This window comes from Schistocerca gregaria, unplaced genomic scaffold (assembly GCF_023897955.1).
Source record: "Schistocerca gregaria isolate iqSchGreg1 unplaced genomic scaffold, iqSchGreg1.2 ptg000451l, whole genome shotgun sequence".
NCBI lineage: Eukaryota > Metazoa > Arthropoda > Insecta > Orthoptera > Acrididae > Schistocerca > Schistocerca gregaria.
Genome location: NW_026061871.1, coordinates 240,314 through 265,506, shown reverse-complemented (window position 1 = coordinate 265,506; position 25,193 = coordinate 240,314). Strand labels below are relative to the sequence as shown.

At 49.4% G+C, this 25,193-nt stretch overlaps 11 non-coding genes across 11 annotated transcripts; all 11 read right to left on the bottom strand.

The window, feature by feature from the left end:
• Nucleotides 1-8,314: 8,314 nt before the first annotated feature.
• On the bottom strand, nucleotides 8,315-8,388 carry Trnaa-agc (transfer RNA alanine (anticodon AGC)). The gene has a single exon. It is a non-coding gene; the product is annotated as a tRNA-Ala (tRNA).
• A 1,505-nt stretch (nucleotides 8,389-9,893) lies between these two features.
• Nucleotides 9,894-9,967, bottom strand: Trnaa-agc (transfer RNA alanine (anticodon AGC)). The gene has a single exon. It is a non-coding gene; the product is annotated as a tRNA-Ala (tRNA).
• Nucleotides 9,968-11,483: 1,516 nt separating this feature from the next.
• On the bottom strand, nucleotides 11,484-11,557 carry Trnaa-agc (transfer RNA alanine (anticodon AGC)). Its single transcript has one exon. It is a non-coding gene; the product is annotated as a tRNA-Ala (tRNA).
• A 1,503-nt stretch (nucleotides 11,558-13,060) lies between these two features.
• On the bottom strand, nucleotides 13,061-13,134 carry Trnaa-agc (transfer RNA alanine (anticodon AGC)). Its single transcript has one exon. It is a non-coding gene; the product is annotated as a tRNA-Ala (tRNA).
• A 1,503-nt stretch (nucleotides 13,135-14,637) lies between these two features.
• Nucleotides 14,638-14,711, bottom strand: Trnaa-agc (transfer RNA alanine (anticodon AGC)). The gene has a single exon. It is a non-coding gene; the product is annotated as a tRNA-Ala (tRNA).
• A 1,516-nt stretch (nucleotides 14,712-16,227) lies between these two features.
• Nucleotides 16,228-16,301, bottom strand: Trnaa-agc (transfer RNA alanine (anticodon AGC)). The gene has a single exon. It is a non-coding gene; the product is annotated as a tRNA-Ala (tRNA).
• Nucleotides 16,302-17,804: 1,503 nt separating this feature from the next.
• Nucleotides 17,805-17,878, bottom strand: Trnaa-agc (transfer RNA alanine (anticodon AGC)). Its single transcript has one exon. It is a non-coding gene; the product is annotated as a tRNA-Ala (tRNA).
• Nucleotides 17,879-19,394: 1,516 nt separating this feature from the next.
• Nucleotides 19,395-19,468, bottom strand: Trnaa-agc (transfer RNA alanine (anticodon AGC)). The gene has a single exon. It is a non-coding gene; the product is annotated as a tRNA-Ala (tRNA).
• A 1,505-nt stretch (nucleotides 19,469-20,973) lies between these two features.
• Nucleotides 20,974-21,047, bottom strand: Trnaa-agc (transfer RNA alanine (anticodon AGC)). The gene has a single exon. It is a non-coding gene; the product is annotated as a tRNA-Ala (tRNA).
• Nucleotides 21,048-22,552: 1,505 nt separating this feature from the next.
• Nucleotides 22,553-22,626, bottom strand: Trnaa-agc (transfer RNA alanine (anticodon AGC)). The gene has a single exon. It is a non-coding gene; the product is annotated as a tRNA-Ala (tRNA).
• A 1,505-nt stretch (nucleotides 22,627-24,131) lies between these two features.
• Trnaa-agc (transfer RNA alanine (anticodon AGC)) lies at nucleotides 24,132-24,205 on the bottom strand. The gene has a single exon. It is a non-coding gene; the product is annotated as a tRNA-Ala (tRNA).
• Between the last annotated feature and the right edge of the window lie 988 nt (nucleotides 24,206-25,193).

Below are 25,193 nucleotides of genomic sequence, written 5' to 3'. Positions count from 1 at the left end.
TGTGCTTCCTTGTCAGAGACAGACTATCGCAAAACATACAACTCACTCCATGAATTGATTGCTACGGCATCTGTTATCAGCAGTCACAACCAGCAACACCAGTAGCAGCCGACTGCACGCAAAGAATGGGAACGTGCAGTGGGATTTACGTGAAATCGGCGCAAGGCAGATCTTTCCGACGTAGGCCTGAGAATCTTATGGGAACATTTGTACTGTTTCTAAATTAAGTGTAGGTGTGGGAGGAGGGTGCTTCCTGCGCACGAATAAAAGCACGCTCGCCAATTGTGGATGTTAATCGTTCGCTCGTATCTGCCTACACACCTCTGCTGGTTGGGAATTATTCCACTTACATGGCAAGGTGCGCATGTAGGTGTGTTAAAAATTCTGGAGGCGCTGGGTATCGATCCCAGTACCTCCCGCACGCTGGGCGAGCGCTCTACCATCTGAGCTACGCCCACCCCCCCGTTAACTAGTAGTGCTACATACAGTCATATCAACGTCACAGACCCTTGCACTCCCATTATTCCGCAGACAAACCCTACTCTCTATGTATCAGTGAGGGTGTCTTTCAGGTTTCGTGCATTCTGTATCGAATCGTAGTTGGCCACAATGAAAGTGGCACGCATAACGTCGAAAATAGAGTTCAGACACCGCTCTGAGTAAGACGAACGTGTTGTCCACTCTCTAGACTTCAATGACGTTAAGCCGTGATACCTAAGACAGATCTGCACTCGATGACACCACGATAACAGCCGGTCCCCACACTTACATCTTGCTCTCCTTATGACAGTATGCATCATATCAGTCTGTGACGCTGGTTTTGCAACTTTTTGCGTGCGTTTATGTTCGCCGCGTCCAACACTTACCATGTACTGACCACAAAACATGGAGGAGCCGGGGCTTGAAGCCGAGACCGTTCACACGCTAAGCGAACGATCTGTCAACTGAGCTACAGCTACACACACGACCAAGCCTGGCTATTCTCCATTCTTTGCGACTCTGATGTGCACGGACACGATGGTTGGTTGGTTTGTAGCGGCGAAGGTACCAGAATACAAAGGCGCGGACACGTTCATATACACAAGAGTTCCAAGTAGTTTCGATGCTCTGGTATTACGAATGCAAATTCCGTCTGTTTTGAACGTCTTAAATTGAAAGGGCGGTCACAAATTGGTCCATTTCACTCCTTGTCGACAATCACACAGCACCTGAGGTAACAAGCACATCTCGAGCCCCATTGTGCTCTCCATTGTTCATGCCAACTCAGTGCCTCGCTCTTTGCTACTGTGTAAAACTCTTGTCATCCAACTGCAAAACACTGGGACACAACAAGTTTCCGCGTCTCCATTGCACTGATCGTACTACGAAACGCTCCCCAAACTTGGCAATCACCCATGCAGATGACTTTTCCGACTTTACACGACGCTCACGCATCGCTCACGCTAGTGACAGCCTTATTTATAGTTCGACGTCGCGCCAAAGCGAATGAGCACATTTCGCCTACGGCTTAGGCCGCTCTCCTAGTGTGGCTGCTCTGTGTCTGCAGGCAGCGAGGGGCTGCAAGCTTCCTGTGTTCGCACCTATATCACCTGTGCTTCCTTGTCAGAGACAGACTATCGCAAAACATACAACTCACTCCATGAATTGATTGCTACGGCATCTGTTATCAGCAGTCACAACCAGCAACACCAGTAGCAGCCGACTGCACGCAAAGAATGGGAACGTGCAGTGGGATTTACGTGAAATCGGCGCAAGGCAGATCTTTCCGACGTAGGCCTGAGAATCTTATGGGAACATTTGTACTGTTTCTAAATTAAGTGTAGGTGTGGGAGGAGGGTGCTTCCTGCGCACGAATAAAAGCACGCTCGCCAATTGTGGATGTTAATCGTTCGCTCGTATCTGCCTACACACCTCTGCTGGTTGGGAATTATTCCACTTACATGGCAAGGTGCGCATGTAGGTGTGTTAAAAATTCTGGAGGCGCTGGGTATCGATCCCAGTACCTCCCGCACGCTGGGCGAGCGCTCTACCATCTGAGCTACGCCCACCCCCCCGTTAACTAGTAGTGCTACATACAGTCATATCAACGTCACAGACCCTTGCACTCCCATTATTCCGCAGACAAACCCTACTCTCTATGTATCAGTGAGGGTGTCTTTCAGGTTTCGTGCATTCTGTATCGAATCGTAGTTGGCCACAATGAAAGTGGCACGCATAACGTCGAAAATAGAGTTCAGACACCGCTCTGAGTAAGACGAACGTGTTGTCCACTCTCTAGACTTCAATGACGTTAAGCCGTGATACCTAAGACAGATCTGCACTCGATGACACCACGATAACAGCCGGTCCCCACACTTACATCTTGCTCTCCTTATGACAGTATGCATCATATCAGTCTGTGACGCTGGTTTTGCAACTTTTTGCGTGCGTTTATGTTCGCCGCGTCCAACACTTACCATGTACTGACCACAAAACATGGAGGAGCCGGGGCTTGAACCCGAGACCGTTCACACGCTAAGCGAACGATCTGTCAACTGAGCTACAGCTACACACACGACCAAGCCTGGCTATTCTCCATTCTTTGCGACTCTGATGTGCACGGACACGATGGTTGGTTGGTTTGTAGCGGCGAAGGTACCAGAATACAAAGGCGCGGACACGTTCATATACACAAGAGTTCCAAGTAGTTTCGATGCTCTGGTATTACGAATGCAAATTCCGTCTGTTTTGAACGTCTTAAATTGAAAGGGCGGTCACAAATTGGTCCATTTCACTCCTTGTCGACAATCACACAGCACCTGAGGTAACAAGCACATCTCGAGCCCCATTGTGCTCTCCATTGTTCATGCCAACTCAGTGCCTCGCTCTTTGCTACTGTGTAAAACTCTTGTCATCCAACTGCAAAACACTGGGACACAACAAGTTTCCGCGTCTCCATTGCACTGATCGTACTACGAAACGCTCCCCAAACTTGGCAATCACCCATGCAGATGACTTTTCCGACTTTACACGACGCTCACGCATCGCTCACGCTAGTGACAGCCTTATTTATAGTTCGACGTCGCGCCAAAGCGAATGAGCACATTTCGCCTACGGCTTAGGCCGCTCTCCTAGTGTGGCTGCTCTGTGTCTGCAGGCAGCGAGGGGCTGCAAGCTTCCTGTGTTCGCACCTATATCACCTGTGCTTCCTTGTCAGAGACAGACTATCGCAAAACATACAACTCACTCCATGAACTGATTGCTACGGCATCTGTTATCAGCAGTCACAACCAGCAACACCAGTAGCAGCCGACTGCACGCAAAGAATGGGAACGTGCAGTGGGATTTACGTGAAATCGGCGCAAGGCAGATCTTTCCGACGTAGGCCTGAGAATCTTATGGGAACATTTGTACTGTTTCTAAATTAAGTGTAGGTGTGGGAGGAGGGTGCTTCCTGCGCACGAATAAAAGCACGCTCGCCAATTGTGGATGTTAATCGTTCGCTCGTATCTGCCTACACACCTCTGCTGGTTGGGAATTATTCCACTTACATGGCAAGGTGCGCATGTAGGTGTGTTAAAAATTCTGGAGGCGCTGGGTATCGATCCCAGTACCTCCCGCACGCTGGGCGAGCGCTCTACCATCTGAGCTACGCCCACCCCCCCCGTTAACTAGTAGTGCTACATACAGTCATATCAACGTCACAGACCCTTGCACTCCCATTATTCCGCAGACAAACCCTACTCTCTATGTATCAGTGAGGGTGTCTTTCAGGTTTCGTGCATTCTGTATCGAATCGTAGTTGGCCACAATGAAAGTGGCACGCATAACGTCGAAAATAGAGTTCAGACACCGCTCTGAGTAAGACGAACGTGTTGTCCACTCTCTAGACTTCAATGACGTTAAGCCGTGATACCTAAGACAGATCTGCACTCGATGACACCACGATAACAGCCGGTCCCCACACTTACATCTTGCTCTCCTTATGACAGTATGCATCATATCAGTCTGTGACGCTGGTTTTGCAACTTTTTGCGTGCGTTTATGTTCGCCGCGTCCAACACTTACCATGTACTGACCACAAAACATGGAGGAGCCGGGGCTTGAACCCGAGACCGTTCACACGCTAAGCGAACGATCTGTCAACTGAGCTACAGCTACACACACGACCAAGCCTGGCTATTCTCCATTCTTTGCGACTCTGATGTGCACGGACACGATGGTTGGTTGGTTTGTAGCGGCGAAGGTACCAGAATACAAAGGCGCGGACACGTTCATATACACAAGAGTTCCAAGTAGTTTCGATGCTCTGGTATTACGAATGCAAATTCCGTCTGTTTTGAACGTCTTAAATTGAAAGGGCGGTCACAAATTGGTCCATTTCACTCCTTGTCCACAATCACACAGCACCTGAGGTAACAAGCACATCTCGAGCCCCATTGTGCTCTCCATTGTTCATGCCAACTCAGTGCCTCGCTCTTTGCTACTGTGTAAAACTCTTGTCATCCAACTGCAAAACACTGGGACACAACAAGTTTCCGCGTCTCCATTGCACTGATCGTACTACGAAACGCTCCCCAAACTTGGCAATCACCCATGCAGATGACTTTTCCGACTTTACACGACGCTCACGCATCGCTCACGCTAGTGACAGCCTTATTTATAGTTCGACGTCGCGCCAAAGCGAATGAGCACATTTCGCCTACGGCTTAGGCCGCTCTCCTAGTGTGGCTGCTCTGTGTCTGCAGGCAGCGAGGGGCTGCAAGCTTCCTGTGTTCGCACCTATATCACCTGTGCTTCCTTGTCAGAGACAGACTATCGCAAAACATACAACTCACTCCATGAATTGATTGCTACGGCATCTGTTATCAGCAGTCACAACCAGCAACACCAGTAGCAGCCGACTGCACGCAAAGAATGGGAACGTGCAGTGGGATTTACGTGAAATCGGCGCAAGGCAGATCTTTCCGACGTAGGCCTGAGAATCTTATGGGAACGTTTGTACTGTTTCTAAATTAAGTGTAGGTGTGGGAGGAGGGTGCTTCCTGCGCACGAATAAAAGCACGCTCGCCAATTGTGGATGTTAATCGTTCGCTCGTATCTGCCTACACACCTCTGCTGGTTGGGAATTATTCCACTTGCATGGCAAGGTGCGCATGTAGGTGTGTTAAAAATTCTGGAGGCGCTGGGTATCGATCCCAGTACCTCTCGCACGCTGGGCGAGCGCTGTACCATCTGAGCTACGCCCACCCCCCCGTTAACTAGTAGTGCTACATACAGTCATATCAACGTCACAGACCCTTGCACTCCCATTATTCCGCAGACAAACCCTACTCTCTATGTATCAGTGAGGGTGTCTTTCAGGTTTCGTGCATTCTGTATCGAATCGTAGTTGGCCACAATGAAAGTGGCACGCATAACGTCGAAAATAGAGTTCAGACACCGCTCTGAGTAAGACGAACGTGTTGTCCACTCTCTAGACTTCAATGACGTTAAGCCGTGATACCTAAGACAGATCTGCACTCGATGACACCACGATAACAGCCGGTCCCCACACTTACATCTTGCTCTCCTTATGACAGTATACATCATATCAGTCTGTGACGCTGGTTTTGCAACTTTTTGCGTGCGTTTATGTTCGCCGCGACCAACACTTACCATGTACTGACCACAAAACATGGAGGAGCCGGGGCTTGAAGCCGAGACCGTTCACACGCTAAGCGAACGATCTGTCAACTGAGCTACAGCTACACACACGACCAAGCCTGGCTATTCTCCATTCTTTGCGACTCTGATGTGCACGGACACGATGGTTGGTTGGTTTGTAGCGGCGAAGGTACCAGAATACAAAGGCGCGGACACGTTCATATACACAAGAGTTCCAAGTAGTTTCGATGCTCTGGTATTACGAATGCAAATTCCGCCTGTTTTGAACGTCTTAAATTGAAAGGGCGGTCACAAATTGGTCCATTTCACTCCTTGTCGACAATCACACAGCACCTGAGGTAACAAGCACATCTCGAGCCCCATTGTGCTCTCCATTGTTCATGCCAACTCAGTGCCTCGCTCCTTGATACTGTGTAAAACTCTTGTCATCCAACTGCAAAACACAGGGACACAACAAGTTTCCGCGTCTCCATTGCACTGATCGTACTACGAAACGCTCCCCAAACTTGGCAATCACCCATGCAGATGACTTTTCCGACTTTACACGACGCTCACGCTAGTGACAGCCTTATTTATAGTTCGACGTCGCGCCAAAGCGAATGAGCACATTTCGCCTACGGCTTAGGCCGCTCTCCTAGTATGGCTGCTCTGTGTCTGCAGGCAGCGAGGGGCTGCTAGCTTCCTGTGTTCGCACCTATATCACCTGTGCTTCCTTGTCAGAGACAGACTATCGCAAAACATACAACTCACTCCATGAATTGATTGCTACGGCATCTGTTATCAGCAGTCACAACCAGCAACACCAGTAGCAGCCGACTGCACGCAAAGAATGGGAACGTGCAGTGGGATTTACGTGAAATCGGCGCAAGGCAGATCTTTCCGACGTAGGCCTGAGAATCTTATGGGAACATTTGTACTGTTTCTAAATTAAGTGTAGGTGTGGGAGGAGGGTGCTTCCTGCGCACGAATAAAAGCACGCTCGCCAATTGTGGATGTTAATCGTTCGCTCGTATCTGCCTACACACCTCTGCTGGTTGGGAATTATTCCACTTGCATGGCAAGGTGCGCATGTAGGTGTGTTAAAAATTCTGGAGGCGCTGGGTATCGATCCCAGTACCTCTCGCACGCTGGGCGAGCGCTGTACCATCTGAGCTACGCCCACCCCCCCGTTAACTAGTAGTGCTACATACAGTCATATCAACGTCACAGACCCTTGCACTCCCATTATTCCGCAGACAAACCCTACTCTCTATGTATCAGTGAGGGTGTCTTTCAGGTTTCGTGCATTCTGTATCGAATCGTAGTTGGCCACAATGAAAGTGGCACGCATAACGTCGAAAATAGAGTTCAGACACCGCTCTGAGTAAGACGAACGTGTTGTCCACTCTCTAGACTTCAATGACGTTAAGCCGTGATACCTAAGACAGATCTGCACTCGATGACACCACGATAACAGCCGGTCCCCACACTTACATCTTGCTCTCCTTATGACAGTATACATCATATCAGTCTGTGACGCTGGTTTTGCAACTTTTTGCGTGCGTTTATGTTCGCCGCGACCAACACTTACCATGTACTGACCACAAAACATGGAGGAGCCGGGGCTTGAAGCCGAGACCGTTCACACGCTAAGCGAACGATCTGTCAACTGAGCTACAGCTACACACACGACCAAGCCTGGCTATTCTCCATTCTTTGCGACTCTGATGTGCACGGACACGATGGTTGGTTGGTTTGTAGCGGCGAAGGTACCAGAATACAAAGGCGCGGACACGTTCATATACACAAGAGTTCCAAGTAGTTTCGATGCTCTGGTATTACGAATGCAAATTCCGTCTGTTTTGAACGTCTTAAATTGAAAGGGCGGTCACAAATTGGTCCATTTCACTCCTTGTCGACAATCACACAGCACCTGAGGTAACAAGCACATCTCGAGCCCCATTGTGCTCTCCATTGTTCATGCCAACTCAGTGCCTCGCTCCTTGATACTGTGTAAAACTCTTGTCATCCAACTGCAAAACACAGGGACACAACAAGTTTCCGCGTCTCCATTGCACTGATCGTACTACGAAACGCTCCCCAAACTTGGCAATCACCCATGCAGATGACTTTTCCGACTTTACACGACGCTCACGCTAGTGACAGCCTTATTTATAGTTCGACGTCGCGCCAAAGCGAATGAGCACATTTCGCCTACGGCTTAGGCCGCTCTCCTAGTATGGCTGCTCTGTGTCTGCAGGCAGCGAGGGGCTGCTAGCTTCCTGTGTTCGCACCTATATCACCTGTGCTTCCTTGTCAGAGACAGACTATCGCAAAACATACAACTCACTCCATGAATTGATTGCTACGGCATCTGTTATCAGCAGTCACAACCAGCAACACCAGTAGCAGCCGACTGCACGCAAAGAATGGGAACGTGCAGTGGGATTTACGTGAAATCGGCGCAAGGCAGATCTTTCCGACGTAGGCCTGAGAATCTTATGGGAACATTTGTACTGTTTCTAAATTAAGTGTAGGTGTGGGAGGAGGGTGCTTCCTGCGCACGAATAAAAGCACGCTCGCCAATTGTGGATGTTAATCGTTCGCTCGTATCTGCCTACACACCTCTGCTGGTTGGGAATTATTCCACTTGCATGGCAAGGTGCGCATGTAGGTGTGTTAAAAATTCTGGAGGCGCTGGGTATCGATCCCAGTACCTCTCGCACGCTGGGCGAGCGCTCTACCATCTGAGCTACGCCCACCACCCCGTTAACTAGTAGTGCTACATACAGTCATATCAACGTCACAGACCCTTGCACTCCCATTATTCCGCAGACAAACCCTACTCTCTATGTATCAGTGAGGGTGTCTTTCAGGTTTCGTGCATTCTGTATCGAATCGTAGTTGGCCACAATGAAAGTGGCACGCATAACGTCGAAAATAGAGTTCAGACACCGCTCTGAGTAAGACGAACGTGTTGTCCACTCTCTAGAATTCACTGACGTTTAGCCGTGATACCTAAGACAGATCTGCACTCGATGACACCACGATAACAGCCGGTCCCCACACTTACATCTTGCTCTCCTTATGACAGTATACATCATATCAGTCTGTGACGCTGGTTTTGCAACTTTTTGCGTGCGTTTATGTTCGCCGCGTCCAACACTTACCATGTACTGACCACAAAACATGGAGGAGCCGGGGCTTGAAGCCGAGACCGTTCACACGCCAAGCGAACGATCTGTCAACTGAGCTACAGCTACACACACGACCAAGCCTGGCTATTCTCCATTCTTTGCGACTCTGATGTGCACGGACACGATGGTTGGTTGGTTTGTAGCGGCGAAGGTACCAGAATACAAAGGCGCGGACACGTTCATATACACAAGAGTTCCAAGTAGTTTCGATGCTCTGGTATTACGAATGCAAATTCCGTCTGTTTTGAACGTCTTAAATTGAAAGGGCGGTCACAAATTGGTCCATTTCACTCCTTGTCGACAATCACACAGCACCTGAGGTAACAAGCACATCTCGAGCCCCATTGTGCTCTCCATTGTTCATGCCAACTCAGTGCCTCGCTCTTTGCTACTGTGTAAAACTCTTGTCATCCAACTGCAAAACACTGGGACACAACAAGTTTCCGCGTCTCCATTGCACTGATCGTACTACGAAACGCTCCCCAAACTTGGCAATCACCCATGCAGATGACTTTTCCGACTTTACACGACGCTCACGCTAGTGACAGCCTTATTTATAGTTCGACGTCGCGCCAAAGCGAATGAGCACATTTCGCCTACGGCTTAGGCCGCTTTTCTAGTGTGGCTGCTCTGTGTCTGCAGGCAGCGAGGGGCTGCTAGCTTCCTGTGTTCGCACCTATATCACCTGTGCTTCCTTGTCAGAGACAGACTATCGCAAAACATACAACTCACTCCATGAATTGATTGCTACGGCATCTGTTATCAGCAGTCACAACCAGCAACACCAGTAGCAGCCGACTGCACGCAAAGAATGGGAACGTGCAGTGGGATTTACGTGAAATCGGCGCAAGGCAGATCTTTCCGACGTAGGCCTGAGAATCTTATGGGAACATTTGTACTGTTTCTAAATTAAGTGTAGGTGTGGGAGGAGGGTGCTTCCTGCGCACGAATAAAAGCACGCTCGCCAATTGTGGATGTTAATCGTTCGCTCGTATCTGCCTACACACCTCTGCTGGTTGGGAATTATTCCACTTGCATGGCAAGGTGCGCATGTAGGTGTGTTAAAAATTCTGGAGGCGCTGGGTATCGATCCCAGTACCTCTCGCACGCTGGGCGAGCGCTCTACCATCTGAGCTACGCCCACCCCCCCGTTAACTAGTAGTGCTACATACAGTCATATCAACGTCACAGACCCTTGCACTCCCATTATTCCGCAGACAAACCCTACTCTCTATGTATCAGTGAGGGTGTCTTTCAGGTTTCGTGCATTCTGTATCGAATCGTAGTTGGCCACAATGAAAGTGGCACGCATAACGTCGAAAATAGAGTTCAGACACCGCTCTGAGTAAGACGAACGTGTTGTCCACTCTCTAGACTTCAATGACGTTAAGCCGTGATACCTAAGACAGATCTGCACTCGATGACACCACGATAACAGCCGGTCCCCACACTTACATCTTGCTCTCCTTATGACAGTATACATCATATCAGTCTGTGACGCTGGTTTTGCAACTTTTTGCGTGCGTTTATGTTCGCCGCGTCCAACACTTACCATGTACTGACCACAAAACATGGAGGAGCCGGGGCTTGAAGCCGAGACCGTTCACATGCTAAGCGAACGATCTGTCAACTGAGCTACAGCTACACACACGACCAAGCCTGGCTATTCTCCATTCTTTGCGACTCTGATGTGCACGGACACGATGGTTGCTTGGTTTGTAGCGGCGAAGGTACCAGAATACAAAGGCGCGGACACGTTCATATACACAAGAGTTCCAAGTAGTTTCGATGCTCTGGTATTACGAATGCAAATTCCGTCTGTTTTGAACGTCTTAAATTGAAAGGGCGGTCACAAATTGGTCCATTTCACTCCTTGTCGACAATCACACAGCACCTGAGGTAACAAGCACATCTCGAGCCCCATTGTGCTCTCCATTGTTCATGCCAACTCAGTGCCTCGCTCTTTGCTACTGTGTAAAACTCTTGTCATCCAACTGCAAAACACTGGGACACAACAAGTTTCCGCGTCTCCATTGCACTGATCGTACTACGAAACGCTCCCCAAACTTGGCAATCACCCATGCAGATGACTTTTCCGACTTTACACGACGCTCACGCATCGCTCACGCTAGTGACAGCCTTATTTATAGTTCGACGTCGCGCCAAAGCGAATGAGCACATTTCGCCTACGGCTTAGGCCGCTCTCCTAGTGTGGCTGCTCTGTGTCTGCAGGCAGCGAGGGGCTGCAAGCTTCCTGTGTTCGCACCTATATCACCTGTGCTTCCTTGTCAGAGACAGACTATCGCAAAACATACAACTCACTCCATGAATTGATTGCTACGGCATCTGTTATCAGCAGTCACAACCAGCAACACCAGTAGCAGCCGACTGCACGCAAAGAATGGGAACGTGCAGTGGGATTTACGTGAAATCGGCGCAAGGCAGATCTTTCCGACGTAGGCCTGAGAATCTTATGGGAACGTTTGTACTGTTTCTAAATTAAGTGTAGGTGTGGGAGGAGGGTGCTTCCTGCGCACGAATAAAAGCACGCTCGCCAATTGTGGATGTTAATCGTTCGCTCGTATCTGCCTACACACCTCTGCTGGTTGGGAATTATTCCACTTGCATGGCAAGGTGCGCATGTAGGTGTGTTAAAAATTCTGGAGGCGCTGGGTATCGATCCCAGTACCTCTCGCACGCTGGGCGAGCGCTCTACCATCTGAGCTACGCCCACCCCCCCGTTAACTAGTAGTGCTACATACAGTCATATCAACGTCACAGACCCTTGCACTCCCATTATTCCGCAGACAAACCCTACTCTCTATGTATCAGTGAGGGTGTCTTTCAGGTTTCGTGCATTCTGTATCGAATCGTAGTTGGCCACAACGAAAGTGGCACGCATAACGTCGAAAATAGAGTTCCGACACCGCTCTGAGTAAGACGAACGTGTTGTCCACTCTCTAGACTTCAATGACGTTAAGCCGTGATACCTAAGACAGATCTGCACTCGATGACACCACGATAACAGCCGGTCCCCACACTTACATCTTGCTCTCCTTATGACAGTATACATCATATCAGTCTGTGACGCTGGTTTTGCAACTTTTTGCGTGCGTTTATGTTCGCCGCGACCAACACTTACCATGTACTGACCACAAAACATGGAGGAGCCGGGGCTTGAAGCCGAGACCGTTCACACGCTAAGCGAAAGATCTGTCAACTGAGCTACAGCTACACACACGACCAAGCCTGGCTATTCTCCATTCTTTGCGACTGATGTGCACGGACACGATGGTTGGTTGGTTTGTAGCGGCGAAGGTACCAGAATACAAAGGCGCGGACACGTTCATATACACAAGAGTTCCAAGTAGTTTCGATGCTCTGGTATTACGAATGCAAATTCCGTCTGTTTTGAACGTCTTAAATTGAAAGGGCGGTCACAAATTGGTCCATTTCACTCCTTGTCGACAATCACACAGCACCTGAGGTAACAAGCACATCTCGAGCCCCATTGTGCTCTCCATTGTTCATGCCAACTCAGTGCCTCGCTCTTTGCTACTGTGTAAAACTCTTGTCATCCAACTGCAAAACACTGGGACACAACAAGTTTCCGCGTCTCCATTGCACTGATCGTACTACGAAACGCTCCCCAAACTTCGCAATAACCCATGCAGATGACTTTTCCGACTTTACACGACGCTCACGCTTGTGACAGCCTTATTTATAGTTCGACGTCGCGCCAAAGCGAATGAGCACATTTCGCCTACGGCTTAGGCCGCTCTCCTAGTGTGGCTGCTCTGTGTCTGCAGGCAGCGAGGGGCTGCAAGCTTCCTGTGTTCGCACCTATATCACCTGTGCTTCCTTGTCAGAGACAGACTATCGCAAAACATACAACTCACTCCATGAATTGATTGCTACGGCATCTGTTATCAGCAGTCACAACCAGCAACACCAGTAGCAGCCGACTGCACGCAAAGAATGGGAACGTGCAGTGGGATTTACGTGAAATCGGCGCAAGGCAGATCTTTCCGACGTAGGCCTGAGAATCTTATGGGAACGTTTGTACTGTTTCTAAATTAAGTGTAGGTGTGGGAGGAGGGTGCTTCCTGCGCACGAATAAAAGCACGCTCGCCAATTGTGGATGTTAATCGTTCGCTCGTATCTGCCTACACACCTCTGCTGGTTGGGAATTATTCCACTTGCATGGCAAGGTGCGCATGTAGGTGTGTTAAAAATTCTGGAGGCGCTGGGTATCGATCCCAGTACCTCTCGCACGCTGGGCGAGCGCTCTACCATCTGAGCTACGCCCACCCCCCCGTTAACTAGTAGTGCTACATACAGTCATATCAACGTCACAGACCCTTGCACTCCCATTATTCCGCAGACAAACCCTACTCTCTATGTATCAGTGAGGGTGTCTTTCAGGTTTCGTGCATTCTGTATCGAATCGTAGTTGGCCACAACGAAAGTGGCACGCATAACGTCGAAAATAGAGTTCCGACACCGCTCTGAGTAAGACGAACGTGTTGTCCACTCTCTAGACTTCAATGACGTTAAGCCGTGATACCTAAGACAGATCTGCACTCGATGACACCACGATAACAGCCGGTCCCCACACTTACATCTTGCTCTCCTTATGACAGTATGCATCATATCAGTCTGTGACGCTGGTTTTGCAACTTTTTGCGTGCGTTTATGTTCGCCGCGACCAACACTTACCATGTACTGACCACAAAACATGGAGGAGCCGGGGCTTGAAGCCGAGACCGTTCACACGCTAAGCGAACGATCTGTCAACTGAGCTACAGCTACACACACGACCAAGCCTGGCTATTCTCCATTCTTTGCGACTGATGTGCACGGACACGATGGTTGGTTGGTTTGTAGCGGCGAAGGTACCAGAATACAAAGGCGCGGACACGTTCATATACACAAGAGTTCCAAGTAGTTTCGATGCTCTGGTATTACGAATGCAAATTCCGTCTGTTTTGAACGTCTTAAATTGAAAGGGCGGTCACAAATTGGTCCATTTCACTCCTTGTCGACAATCACACAGCACCTGAGGTAACAAGCACATCTCGAGCCCCATTGTGCTCTCCATTGTTCATGCCAACTCAGTGCCTCGCTCTTTGCTACTGTGTAAAACTCTTGTCATCCAACTGCAAAACACTGGGACACAACAAGTTTCCGCGTCTCCATTGCACTGATCGTACTACGAAACGCTCCCCAAACTTCGCAATCACCCATGCAGATGACTTTTCCGACTTTACACGACGCTCACGCTTGTGACAGCCTTATTTATAGTTCGACGTCGCGCCAAAGCGAATGAGCACATTTCGCCTACGGCTTAGGCCGCTCTCCTAGTGTGGCTGCTCTGTGTCTGCAGGCAGCGAGGGGCTGCAAGCTTCCTGTGTTCGCACCTATATCACCTGTGCTTCCTTGTCAGAGACAGACTATCGCAAAACATACAACTCACTCCATGAATTGATTGCTACGGCATCTGTTATCAGCAGTCACAACCAGCAACACCAGTAGCAGCCGACTGCACGCAAAGAATGGGAACGTGCAGTGGGATTTACGTGAAATCGGCGCAAGGCAGATCTTTCCGACGTAGGCCTGAGAATCTTATGGGAACATTTGTACTGTTTCTAAATTAAGTGTAGGTGTGGGAGGAGGGTGCTTCCTGCGCACGAATAAAAGCACGCTCGCCAATTGTGGATGTTAATCGTTCGCTCGTATCTGCCTACACACCTCTGCTGGTTGGGAATTATTCCACTTGCATGGCAAGGTGCGCATGTAGGTGTGTTAAAAATTCTGGAGGCGCTGGGTATCGATCCCAGTACCTCTCGCACGCTGGGCGAGCGCTCTACCATCTGAGCTACGCCCACCCCCCCGTTAACTAGTAGTGCTACATACAGTCATATCAACGTCACAGACCCTTGCACTCCCATTATTCCGCAGACAAACCCTACTCTCTATGTATCAGTGAGGGTGTCTTTCAGGTTTCGTGCATTCTGTATCGAATCGTAGTTGGCCACAATGAAAGTGGCACGCATAACGTCGAAAATAGAGTTCAGACACCGCTCTGAGTAAGACGAACGTGTTGTCCACTCTCTAGACTTCAATGACGTTAAGCCGTGATACCTAAGACAGATCTGCACTCGATGACACCACGATAACAGCCGGTCCCCACACTTACATCTTGCTCTCCTTATGACAGTATACATCATATCAGTCTGTGACGCTGGTTTTGCAACTTTTTGCGTGCGTTTATGTTCGCCGCGTCCAACACTTACCATGTACTGACCACAAAACATGGAGGAGCCGGGGCTTGAACCCGAGACCGTTCACACGCTAAGCGAACGATCTGTCAACTGAGCTACAGCTACACACACGACCAAGCCTGGCTATTCTCCATTCTTTGCGACTCTGATGTGCACGGACACGATGGTTGGTTGGTTTGTAGCGGCGAAGGTACCAGAATACAAAGGCGCGGACACGTTCATATACACAAGAGTTCCAAGTAGTTTCGATGCTCTGGTATTACGAATGCAAATTCCGTCTGTTTTGAACGTCTTAAATTGAAAGGGCGGTCACAAATTGGTCCATTTCACTCCTTGTCGACAATCACACAGCACCTGAGGTAACAAGCACATCTCGAGCCCCATTGTGCTCTCCATTGTTCATGCCAACTCAGTGCCTCGCTCTTTGCTACTGTGTAAAACTCTTGTCATCCAACTGCAAAACACTGGGACACAACAAGTTTCCGCATCTCCATTGCACTGATCGTACTACGAAACGCTCCCCAAACTTGGCAATCACCCATGCAGATGACTTTTCCGACTTTACACGACGCTCACGCATCGCTCACGCTAGTGACAGCCTTATTTATAGTTCGACGTCGCGCCAAAGCGAATGAGCACATTTCGCCTACGGCTTAGGCCGCTCTCCTAGTGTGGCTGCTCTGTGTCTGCAGGCAGCGAGGGGCTGCAAGCTTCCTGTGTTCGCACCTATATCACCTGTGCTTCCTTGTCAGAGACAGACTATCGCAAAACATACAACTCACTCCATGAATTGATTGCTACGGCATCTGTTATCAGCAGTCACAACCAGCAACACCAGTAGCAGCCGACTGCACGCAAAGAATGGGAACGTGCAGTGGGATTTACGTGAAATCGGCGCAAGGCAGATCTTTCCGACGTAGGCCTGAGAATCTTATGGGAACGTTTGTACTGTTTCTAAATTAAGTGTAGGTGTGGGAGGAGGGTGCTTCCTGCGCACGAATAAAAGCACGCTCGCCAATTGTGGATGTTAATCGTTCGCTCGTATCTGCCTACACACCTCTGCTGGTTGGGAATTATTCCACTTGCATGGCAAGGTGCGCATGTAGGTGTGTTAAAAATTCTGGAGGCGCTGGGTATCGATCCCAGTACCTCTCGCACGCTGGGCGAGCGCTCTACCATCTGAGCTACGCCCACCCCCCCGTTAACTAGTAGTGCTACATACAGTCATATCAACGTCACAGACCCTTGCACTCCCATTATTCCGCAGACAAACCCTACTCTCTATGTATCAGTGAGGGTGTCTTTCAGGTTTCGTGCATTCTGTATCGAATCGTAGTTGGCCACAACGAAAGTGGCACGCATAACGTCGAAAATAGAGTTCCGACACCGCTCTGAGTAAGACGAACGTGTTGTCCACTCTCTAGACTTCAATGACGTTAAGCCGTGATACCTAAGACAGATCTGCACTCGATGACACCACGATAACAGCCGGTCCCCACACTTACATCTTGCTCTCCTTATGACAGTATGCATCATATCAGTCTGTGACGCTGGTTTTGCAACTTTTTGCGTGCGTTTATGTTCGCCGCGACCAACACTTACCATGTACTGACCACAAAACATGGAGGAGCCGGGGCTTGAAGCCGAGACCGTTCACACGCTAAGCGAACGATCTGTCAACTGAGCTACAGCTACACACACGACCAAGCCTGGCTATTCTCCATTCTTTGCGACTGATGTGCACGGACACGATGGTTGGTTGGTTTGTAGCGGCGAAGGTACCAGAATACAAAGGCGCGGACACGTTCATATACACAAGAGTTCCAAGTAGTTTCGATGCTCTGGTATTACGAATGCAAATTCCGTCTGTTTTGAACGTCTTAAATTGAAAGGGCGGTCACAAATTGGTCCATTTCACTCCTTGTCGACAATCACACAGCACCTGAGGTAACAAGCACATCTCGAGCCCCATTGTGCTCTCCATTGTTCATGCCAACTCAGTGCCTCGCTCTTTGCTACTGTGTAAAACTCTTGTCATCCAACTGCAAAACACTGGGACACAACAAGTTTCCGCGTCTCCATTGCACTGATCGTACTACGAAACGCTCCCCAAACTTCGCAATCACCCATGCAGATGACTTTTCCGACTTTACACGACGCTCACGCTTGTGACAGCCTTATTTATAGTTCGACGTCGCGCCAAAGCGAATGAGCACATTTCGCCTACGGCTTAGGCCGCTCTCCTAGTGTGGCTGCTCTGTGTCTGCAGGCAGCGAGGGGCTGCAAGCTTCCTGTGTTCGCACCTATATCACCTGTGCTTCCTTGTCAGAGACAGACTATCGCAAAACATACAACTCACTCCATGAATTGATTGCTACGGCATCTGTTATCAGCAGTCACAACCAGCAACACCAGTAGCAGCCGACTGCACGCAAAGAATGGGAACGTGCAGTGGGATTTACGTGAAATCGGCGCAAGGCAGATCTTTCCGACGTAGGCCTGAGAATCTTATGGGAACATTTGTACTGTTTCTAAATTAAGTGTAGGTGTGGGAGGAGGGTGCTTCCTGCGCACGAATAAAAGCACGCTCGCCAATTGTGGATGTTAATCGTTCGCTCGTATCTGCCTACACACCTCTGCTGGTTGGGAATTATTCCACTTGCATGGCAAGGTGCGCATGTAGGTGTGTTAAAAATTCTGGAGGCGCTGGGTATCGATCCCAGTACCTCTCGCACGCTGGGCGAGCGCTCTACCATCTGAGCTACGCCCACCCCCCCGTTAACTAGTAGTGCTACATACAGTCATATCAACGTCACAGACCCTTGCACTCCCATTATTCCGCAGACAAACCCTACTCTCTATGTATCAGTGAGGGTGTCTTTCAGGTTTCGTGCATTCTGTATCGAATCGTAGTTGGCCACAATGAAAGTGGCACGCATAACGTCGAAAATAGAGTTCAGACACCGCTCTGAGTAAGACGAACGTGTTGTCCACTCTCTAGACTTCAATGACGTTAAGCCGTGATACCTAAGACAGATCTGCACTCGATGACACCACGATAACAGCCGGTCCCCACACTTACATCTTGCTCTCCTTATGACAGTATACATCATATCAGTCTGTGACGCTGGTTTTGCAACTTTTTGCGTGCGTTTATGTTCGCCGCGTCCAACACTTACCATGTACTGACCACAAAACATGGAGGAGCCGGGGCTTGAACCCGAGACCGTTCACACGCTAAGCGAACGATCTGTCAACTGAGCTACAGCTACACACACGACCAAGCCTGGCTATTCTCCATTCTTTGCGACTCTGATGTGCACGGACACGATGGTTGGTTGGTTTGTAGCGGCGAAGGTACCAGAATACAAAGGCGCGGACACGTTCATATACACAAGAGTTCCAAGTAGTTTCGATGCTCTGGTATTACGAATGCAAATTCCGTCTGTTTTGAACGTCTTAAATTGAAAGGGCGGTCACAAATTGGTCTATTTCACTCCTTGTCGACAATCACACAGCACCTGAGGTAACAAGCACATCTCGAGCCCCATTGTGCTCTCCATTGTTCATGCCAACTCAGTGCCTCGCTCTTTGCTACAGTGTAAAACTCTTGTCATCCAACTGCAAAACACTGGGACACAACAAGTTTCCGCGTCTCCATTGCACTGATCGTACTACGAAACGCTCCCCAAACTTGGCAATCACCCATGCAGATGACTTTTCCGACTTTACACGACGCTCACGCAACGCTCACGCTAGTGACAGCCTTATTTATAGTTCGACGTCGCGCCAAAGCGAATGAGCACATTTCGCCTACGGCTTAGGCCGCTCTCCTAGTGTGGCTGCTCTGTGTCTGCAGGCAGCGAGGGGCTGCAAGCTTCCTGTGTTCGCACCTATATCACCTGTGCTTCCTTGTCAGAGACAGACTATCGCAAAACATACAACTCACTCCATGAATTGATTGCTACGGCATCTGTTATCAGCAGTCACAACCAGCAACACCAGTAGCAGCCGACTGCACGCAAAGAATGGGAACGTGCAGTGGGATTTACGTGAAATCGGCGCAAGGCAGATCTTTCCGACGTAGGCCTGAGAATCTTATGGGAACATTTGTACTGTTTCTAAATTAAGTGTAGGTGTGGGAGGAGGGTGCTTCCTGCGCACGAATAAAAGCACGCTCGCCAATTGTGGATGTTAATCGTTCGCTCGTATCTGCCTACACACCTCTGCTGGTTGGGAATTATTCCACTTACATGGCAAGGTGCGCATGTAGGTGTGTTAAAAATTCTGGAGGCGCTGGGTATCGATCCCAGTACCTCTCGCACGCTGGGCGAGCGCTCTACCATCTGAGCTACGCCCACCCCCCCGTTAACTAGTAGTGCTACATACAGTCATATCAACGTCACAGACCCTTGCACTCCCATTATTCCGCAGACAAACCCTACTCTCTATGTATCAGTGAGGGTGTCTTTCAGGTTTCGTGCATTCTGTATCGAATCGTAGTTGGCCACAATGAAAGTGGCACGCATAACGTCGAAAATAGAGTTCAGACACCGCTCTGAGTAAGACGAACGTGTTGTCCACTCTCTAGACTTCAATGACGTTAAGCCGTGATACCTAAGACAGATCTGCACTCGATGACACCACGATAACAGCCGGTCCCCACACTTACATCTTGCTCTCCTTATGACAGTATGCATCATATCAGTCTGTGACGCTGGTTTTGCAACTTTTTGCGTGCGTTTATGTTCGCCGCGACCAACACTTACCATGTACTGACCACAAAACATGGAGGAGCCGGGGCTTGAAGCCGAGACCGTTCACACGCTAAGCGAACGATCTGTCAACTGAGCTACAGCTACACACACGACCAAGCCTGGCTATTCTCCATTCTTTGCGACTCTGATGTGCACGGACACGATGGTTGGTTGGTTTGTAGCGGCGAAGGTACCAGAATACAAAGGCGCGGACACGTTCATATACACAAGAGTTCCAAGTAGTTTCGATGCTCTGGTATTACGAATGCAAATTCCGTCTGTTTTGAACGTCTTAAATTGAAAGGGCGGTCACAAATTGGTCCATTTCACTCCTTGTCGACAATCACACAGCACCTGAGGTAACAAGCACATCTCGAGCCCCATTGTGCTCTCCATTGTTCATGCCAACTCAGTGCCTCGCTCTTTGCTACTGTGTAAAACTCTTGTCATCCAACTGCAAAACACTGGGACACAACAAGTTTCCGCGTCTCCATTGCACTGATCGTACTACGAAACGCTCCCCAAACTTGGCAATCACCCATGCAGATGACTTTTCCGACTTTACACGACGCTCACGCTAGTGACAGCCTTATTTATAGTTCGACGTCGCGCCAAAGCGAATGAGCACATTTCGCCTACGGCTTAGGCCGCTCTCCTAGTGTGGCTGCTCTGTGTCTGCAGGCAGCGAGGGGCTGCAAGCTTCCTGTGTTCGCACCTATATCACCTGTGCTTCCTTGTCAGAGACAGACTATCGCAAAACATACAACTCACTCCATGAATTGATTGCTACGGCATCTGTTATCAGCAGTCACAACCAGCAACACCAGTAGCAGCCGACTGCACGCAAAGAATGGGAACGTGCAGTGGGATTTACGTGAAATCGGCGCAAGGCAGATCTTTCCGACGTAGGCCTGAGAATCTTATGGGAACATTTGTACTGTTTCTAAATTAAGTGTAGGTGTGGGAGGAGGGTGCTTCCTGCGCACGAATAAAAGCACGCTCGCCAATTGTGGATGTTAATCGTTCGCTCGTATCTGCCTACACACCTCTGCTGGTTGGGAATTATTCCACTTACATGGCAAGGTGCGCATGTAGGTGTGTTAAAAATTCTGGAGGCGCTGGGTATCGATCCCAGTACCTCTCGCACGCTGGGCGAGCGCTCTACCATCTGAGCTACGCCCACCCCCCCGTTAACTAGTAGTGCTACATACAGTCATATCAACGTCACAGACCCTTGCACTCCCATTATTCCGCAGACAAACCCTACTCTCTATGTATCAGTGAGGGTGTCTTTCAGGTTTCGTGCATTCTGTATCGAATCGTAGTTGGCCACAATGAAAGTGGCACGCATAACGTCGAAAATAGAGTTCAGACACCGCTCTGAGTAAGACGAACGTGTTGTCCACTCTCTAGACTTCAATGACGTTAAGCCGTGATACCTAAGACAGATCTGCACTCGATGACACCACGATAACAGCCGGTCCCCACACTTACATCTTGCTCTCCTTATGACAGTATGCATCATATCAGTCTGTGACGCTGGTTTTGCAACTTTTTGCGTGCGTTTATGTTCGCCGCGACCAACACTTACCATGTACTGACCACAAAACATGGAGGAGCCGGGGCTTGAAGCCGAGACCGTTCACACGCTAAGCGAACGATCTGTCAACTGAGCTACAGCTACACACACGACCAAGCCTGGCTATTCTCCATTCTTTGCGACTCTGATGTGCACGGACACGATGGTTGGTTGGTTTGTAGCGGCGAAGGTACCAGAATACAAAGGCGCGGACACGTTCATATACACAAGAGTTCCAAGTAGTTTCGATGCTCTGGTATTACGAATGCAAATTCCGTCTGTTTTGAACGTCTTAAATTGAAAGGGCGGTCACAAATTGGTCCATTTCACTCCTTGTCGACAATCACACAGCACCTGAGGTAACAAGCACATCTCGAGCCCCATTGTGCTCTCCATTGTTCATGCCAACTCAGTGCCTCGCTCTTTGCTACTGTGTAAAACTCTTGTCATCCAACTGCAAAACACTGGGACACAACAAGTTTCCGCGTCTCCATTGCACTGATCGTACTACGAAACGCTCCCCAAACTTGGCAATCACCCATGCTGATGACTTTTCCGACTTTACACGACGCTCACGCTAGTGACAGCCTTATTTATAGTTCGACGTCGCGCCAAAGCGAATGAGCACATTTCGCCTACGGCTTAGGCCGCTCTCCTAGTGTGGCTGCTCTGTGTCTGCAGGCAGCGAGGGGCTGCAAGCTTCCTGTGTTCGCACCTATATCACCTGTGCTTCCTTGTCAGAGACAGACTATCGCAAAACATACAACTCACTCCATGAATTGATTGCTACGGCATCTGTTATCAGCAGTCACAACCAGCAACACCAGTAGCAGCCGACTGCACGCAAAGAATGGGAACGTGCAGTGGGATTTACGTGAAATCGGCGCAAGGCAGATCTTTCCGACGTAGGCCTGAGAATCTTATGGGAACATTTGTACTGTTTCTAAATTAAGTGTAGGTGTGGGAGGAGGGTGCTTCCTGCGCACGAATAAAAGCACGCTCGCCAATTGTGGATGTTAATCGTTCGCTCGTATCTGCCTACACACCTCTGCTGGTTGGGAATTATTCCACTTACATGGCAAGGTGCGCATGTAGGTGTGTTAAAAATTCTGGAGGCGCTGGGTATCGATCCCAGTACCTCTCGCACGCTGGGCGAGCGCTCTACCATCTGAGCTACGCCCACCCCCCCGTTAACTAGTAGTGCTACATACAGTCATATCAACGTCACAGACCCTTGCACTCCCATTATTCCGCAGACAAACCCTACTCTCTATGTATCAGTGAGGGTGTCTTTCAGGTTTCGTGCATTCTGTATCGAATCGTAGTTGGCCACAATGAAAGTGGCACGCATAACGTCGAAAATAGAGTTCAGACACCGCTCTGAGTAAGACGAACGTGTTGTCCACTCTCTAGACTTCAATGACGTTAAGCCGTGATACCTAAGACAGATCTGCACTCGATGACACCACGATAACAGCCGGTCCCCACACTTACATCTTGCTCTCCTTATGACAGTATGCATCATATCAGTCTGTGACGCTGGTTTTGCAACTTTTTGCGTGCGTTTATGTTCGCCGCGACCAACACTTACCATGTACTGACCACAAAACATGGAGGAGCCGGGGCTTGAAGCCGAGACCGTTCACACGCTAAGCGAACGATCTGTCAACTGAGCTACAGCTACACACACGACCAAGCCTGGCTATTCTCCATTCTTTGCGACTCTGATGTGCACGGACACGATGGTTGGTTGGTTTGTAGCGGCGAAGGTACCAGAATACAAAGGCGCGGACACGTTCATATACACAAGAGTTCCAAGTAGTTTCGATGCTCTGGTATTACGAATGCAAATTCCGTCTGTTTTGAACGTCTTAAATTGAAAGGGCGGTCACAAATTGGTCCATTTCACTCCTTGTCGACAATCACACAGCACCTGAGGTAACAAGCACATCTCGAGCCCCATTGTGCTCTCCATTGTTCATGCCAACTCAGTGCCTCGCTCTTTGCTACTGTGTAAAACTCTTGTCATCCAACTGCAAAACACTGGGACACAACAAGTTTCCGCGTCTCCATTGCACTGATCGTACTACGAAACGCTCCCCAAACTTGGCAATCACCCATGCTGATGACTTTTCCGACTTTACACGACGCTCACGCTAGTGACAGCCTTATTTATAGTTCGACGTCGCGCCAAAGCGAATGAGCACATTTCGCCTACGGCTTAGGCCGCTCTCCTAGTGTGGCTGCTCTGTGTCTGCAGGCAGCGAGGGGCTGCAAGCTTCCTGTGTTCGCACCTATATCACCTGTGCTTCCTTGTCAGAGACAGACTATCGCAAAACATACAACTCACTCCATGAATTGATTGCTACGGCATCTGTTATCAGCAGTCACAACCAGCAACACCAGTAGCAGCCGACTGCACGCAAAGAATGGGAACGTGCAGTGGGATTTACGTGAAATCGGCGCAAGGCAGATCTTTCCGACGTAGGCCTGAGAATCTTATGGGAACATTTGTACTGTTTCTAAATTAAGTGTAGGTGTGGGAGGAGGGTGCTTCCTGCGCACGAATAAAAGCACGCTCGCCAATTGTGGATGTTAATCGTTCGCTCGTATCTGCCTACACACCTCTGCTGGTTGGGAATTATTCCACTTACATGGCAAGGTGCGCATGTAGGTGTGTTAAAAATTCTGGAGGCGCTGGGTATCGATCCCAGTACCTCTCGCACGCTGGGCGAGCGCTCTACCATCTGAGCTACGCCCACCCCCCCGTTAACTAGTAGTGCTACATACAGTCATATCAACGTCACAGACCCTTGCACTCCCATTATTCCGCAGACAAACCCTACTCTCTATGTATCAGTGAGGGTGTCTTTCAGGTTTCGTGCATTCTGTATCGAATCGTAGTTGGCCACAATGAAAGTGGCACGCATAACGTCGAAAATAGAGTTCAGACACCGCTCTGAGTAAGACGAACGTGTTGTCCACTCTCTAGACTTCAATGACGTTAAGCCGTGATACCTAAGACAGATCTGCACTCGATGACACCACGATAACAGCCGGTCCCCACACTTACATCTTGCTCTCCTTATGACAGTATGCATCATATCAGTCTGTGACGCTGGTTTTGCAACTTTTTGCGTGCGTTTATGTTCGCCGCGACCAACACTTACCATGTACTGACCACAAAACATGGAGGAGCCGGGGCTTGAAGCCGAGACCGTTCACACGCTAAGCGAACGATCTGTCAACTGAGCTACAGCTACACACACGACCAAGCCTGGCTATTCTCCATTCTTTGCGACTCTGATGTGCACGGACACGATGGTTGGTTGGTTTGTAGCGGCGAAGGTACCAGAATACAAAGGCGCGGACACGTTCATATACACAAGAGTTCCAAGTAGTTTCGATGCTCTGGTATTACGAATGCAAATTCCGTCTGTTTTGAACGTCTTAAATTGAAAGGGCGGTCACAAATTGGTCCATTTCACTCCTTGTCGACAATCACACAGCACCTGAGGTAACAAGCACATCTCGAGCCCCATTGTGCTCTCCATTGTTCATGCCAACTCAGTGCCTCGCTCTTTGCTACTGTGTAAAACTCTTGTCATCCAACTGCAAAACACTGGGACACAACAAGTTTCCGCGTCTCCATTGCACTGATCGTACTACGAAACGCTCCCCAAACTTGGCAATCACCCATGCAGATGACTTTTCCGACTTTACACGACGCTCACGCTAGTGACAGCCTTAT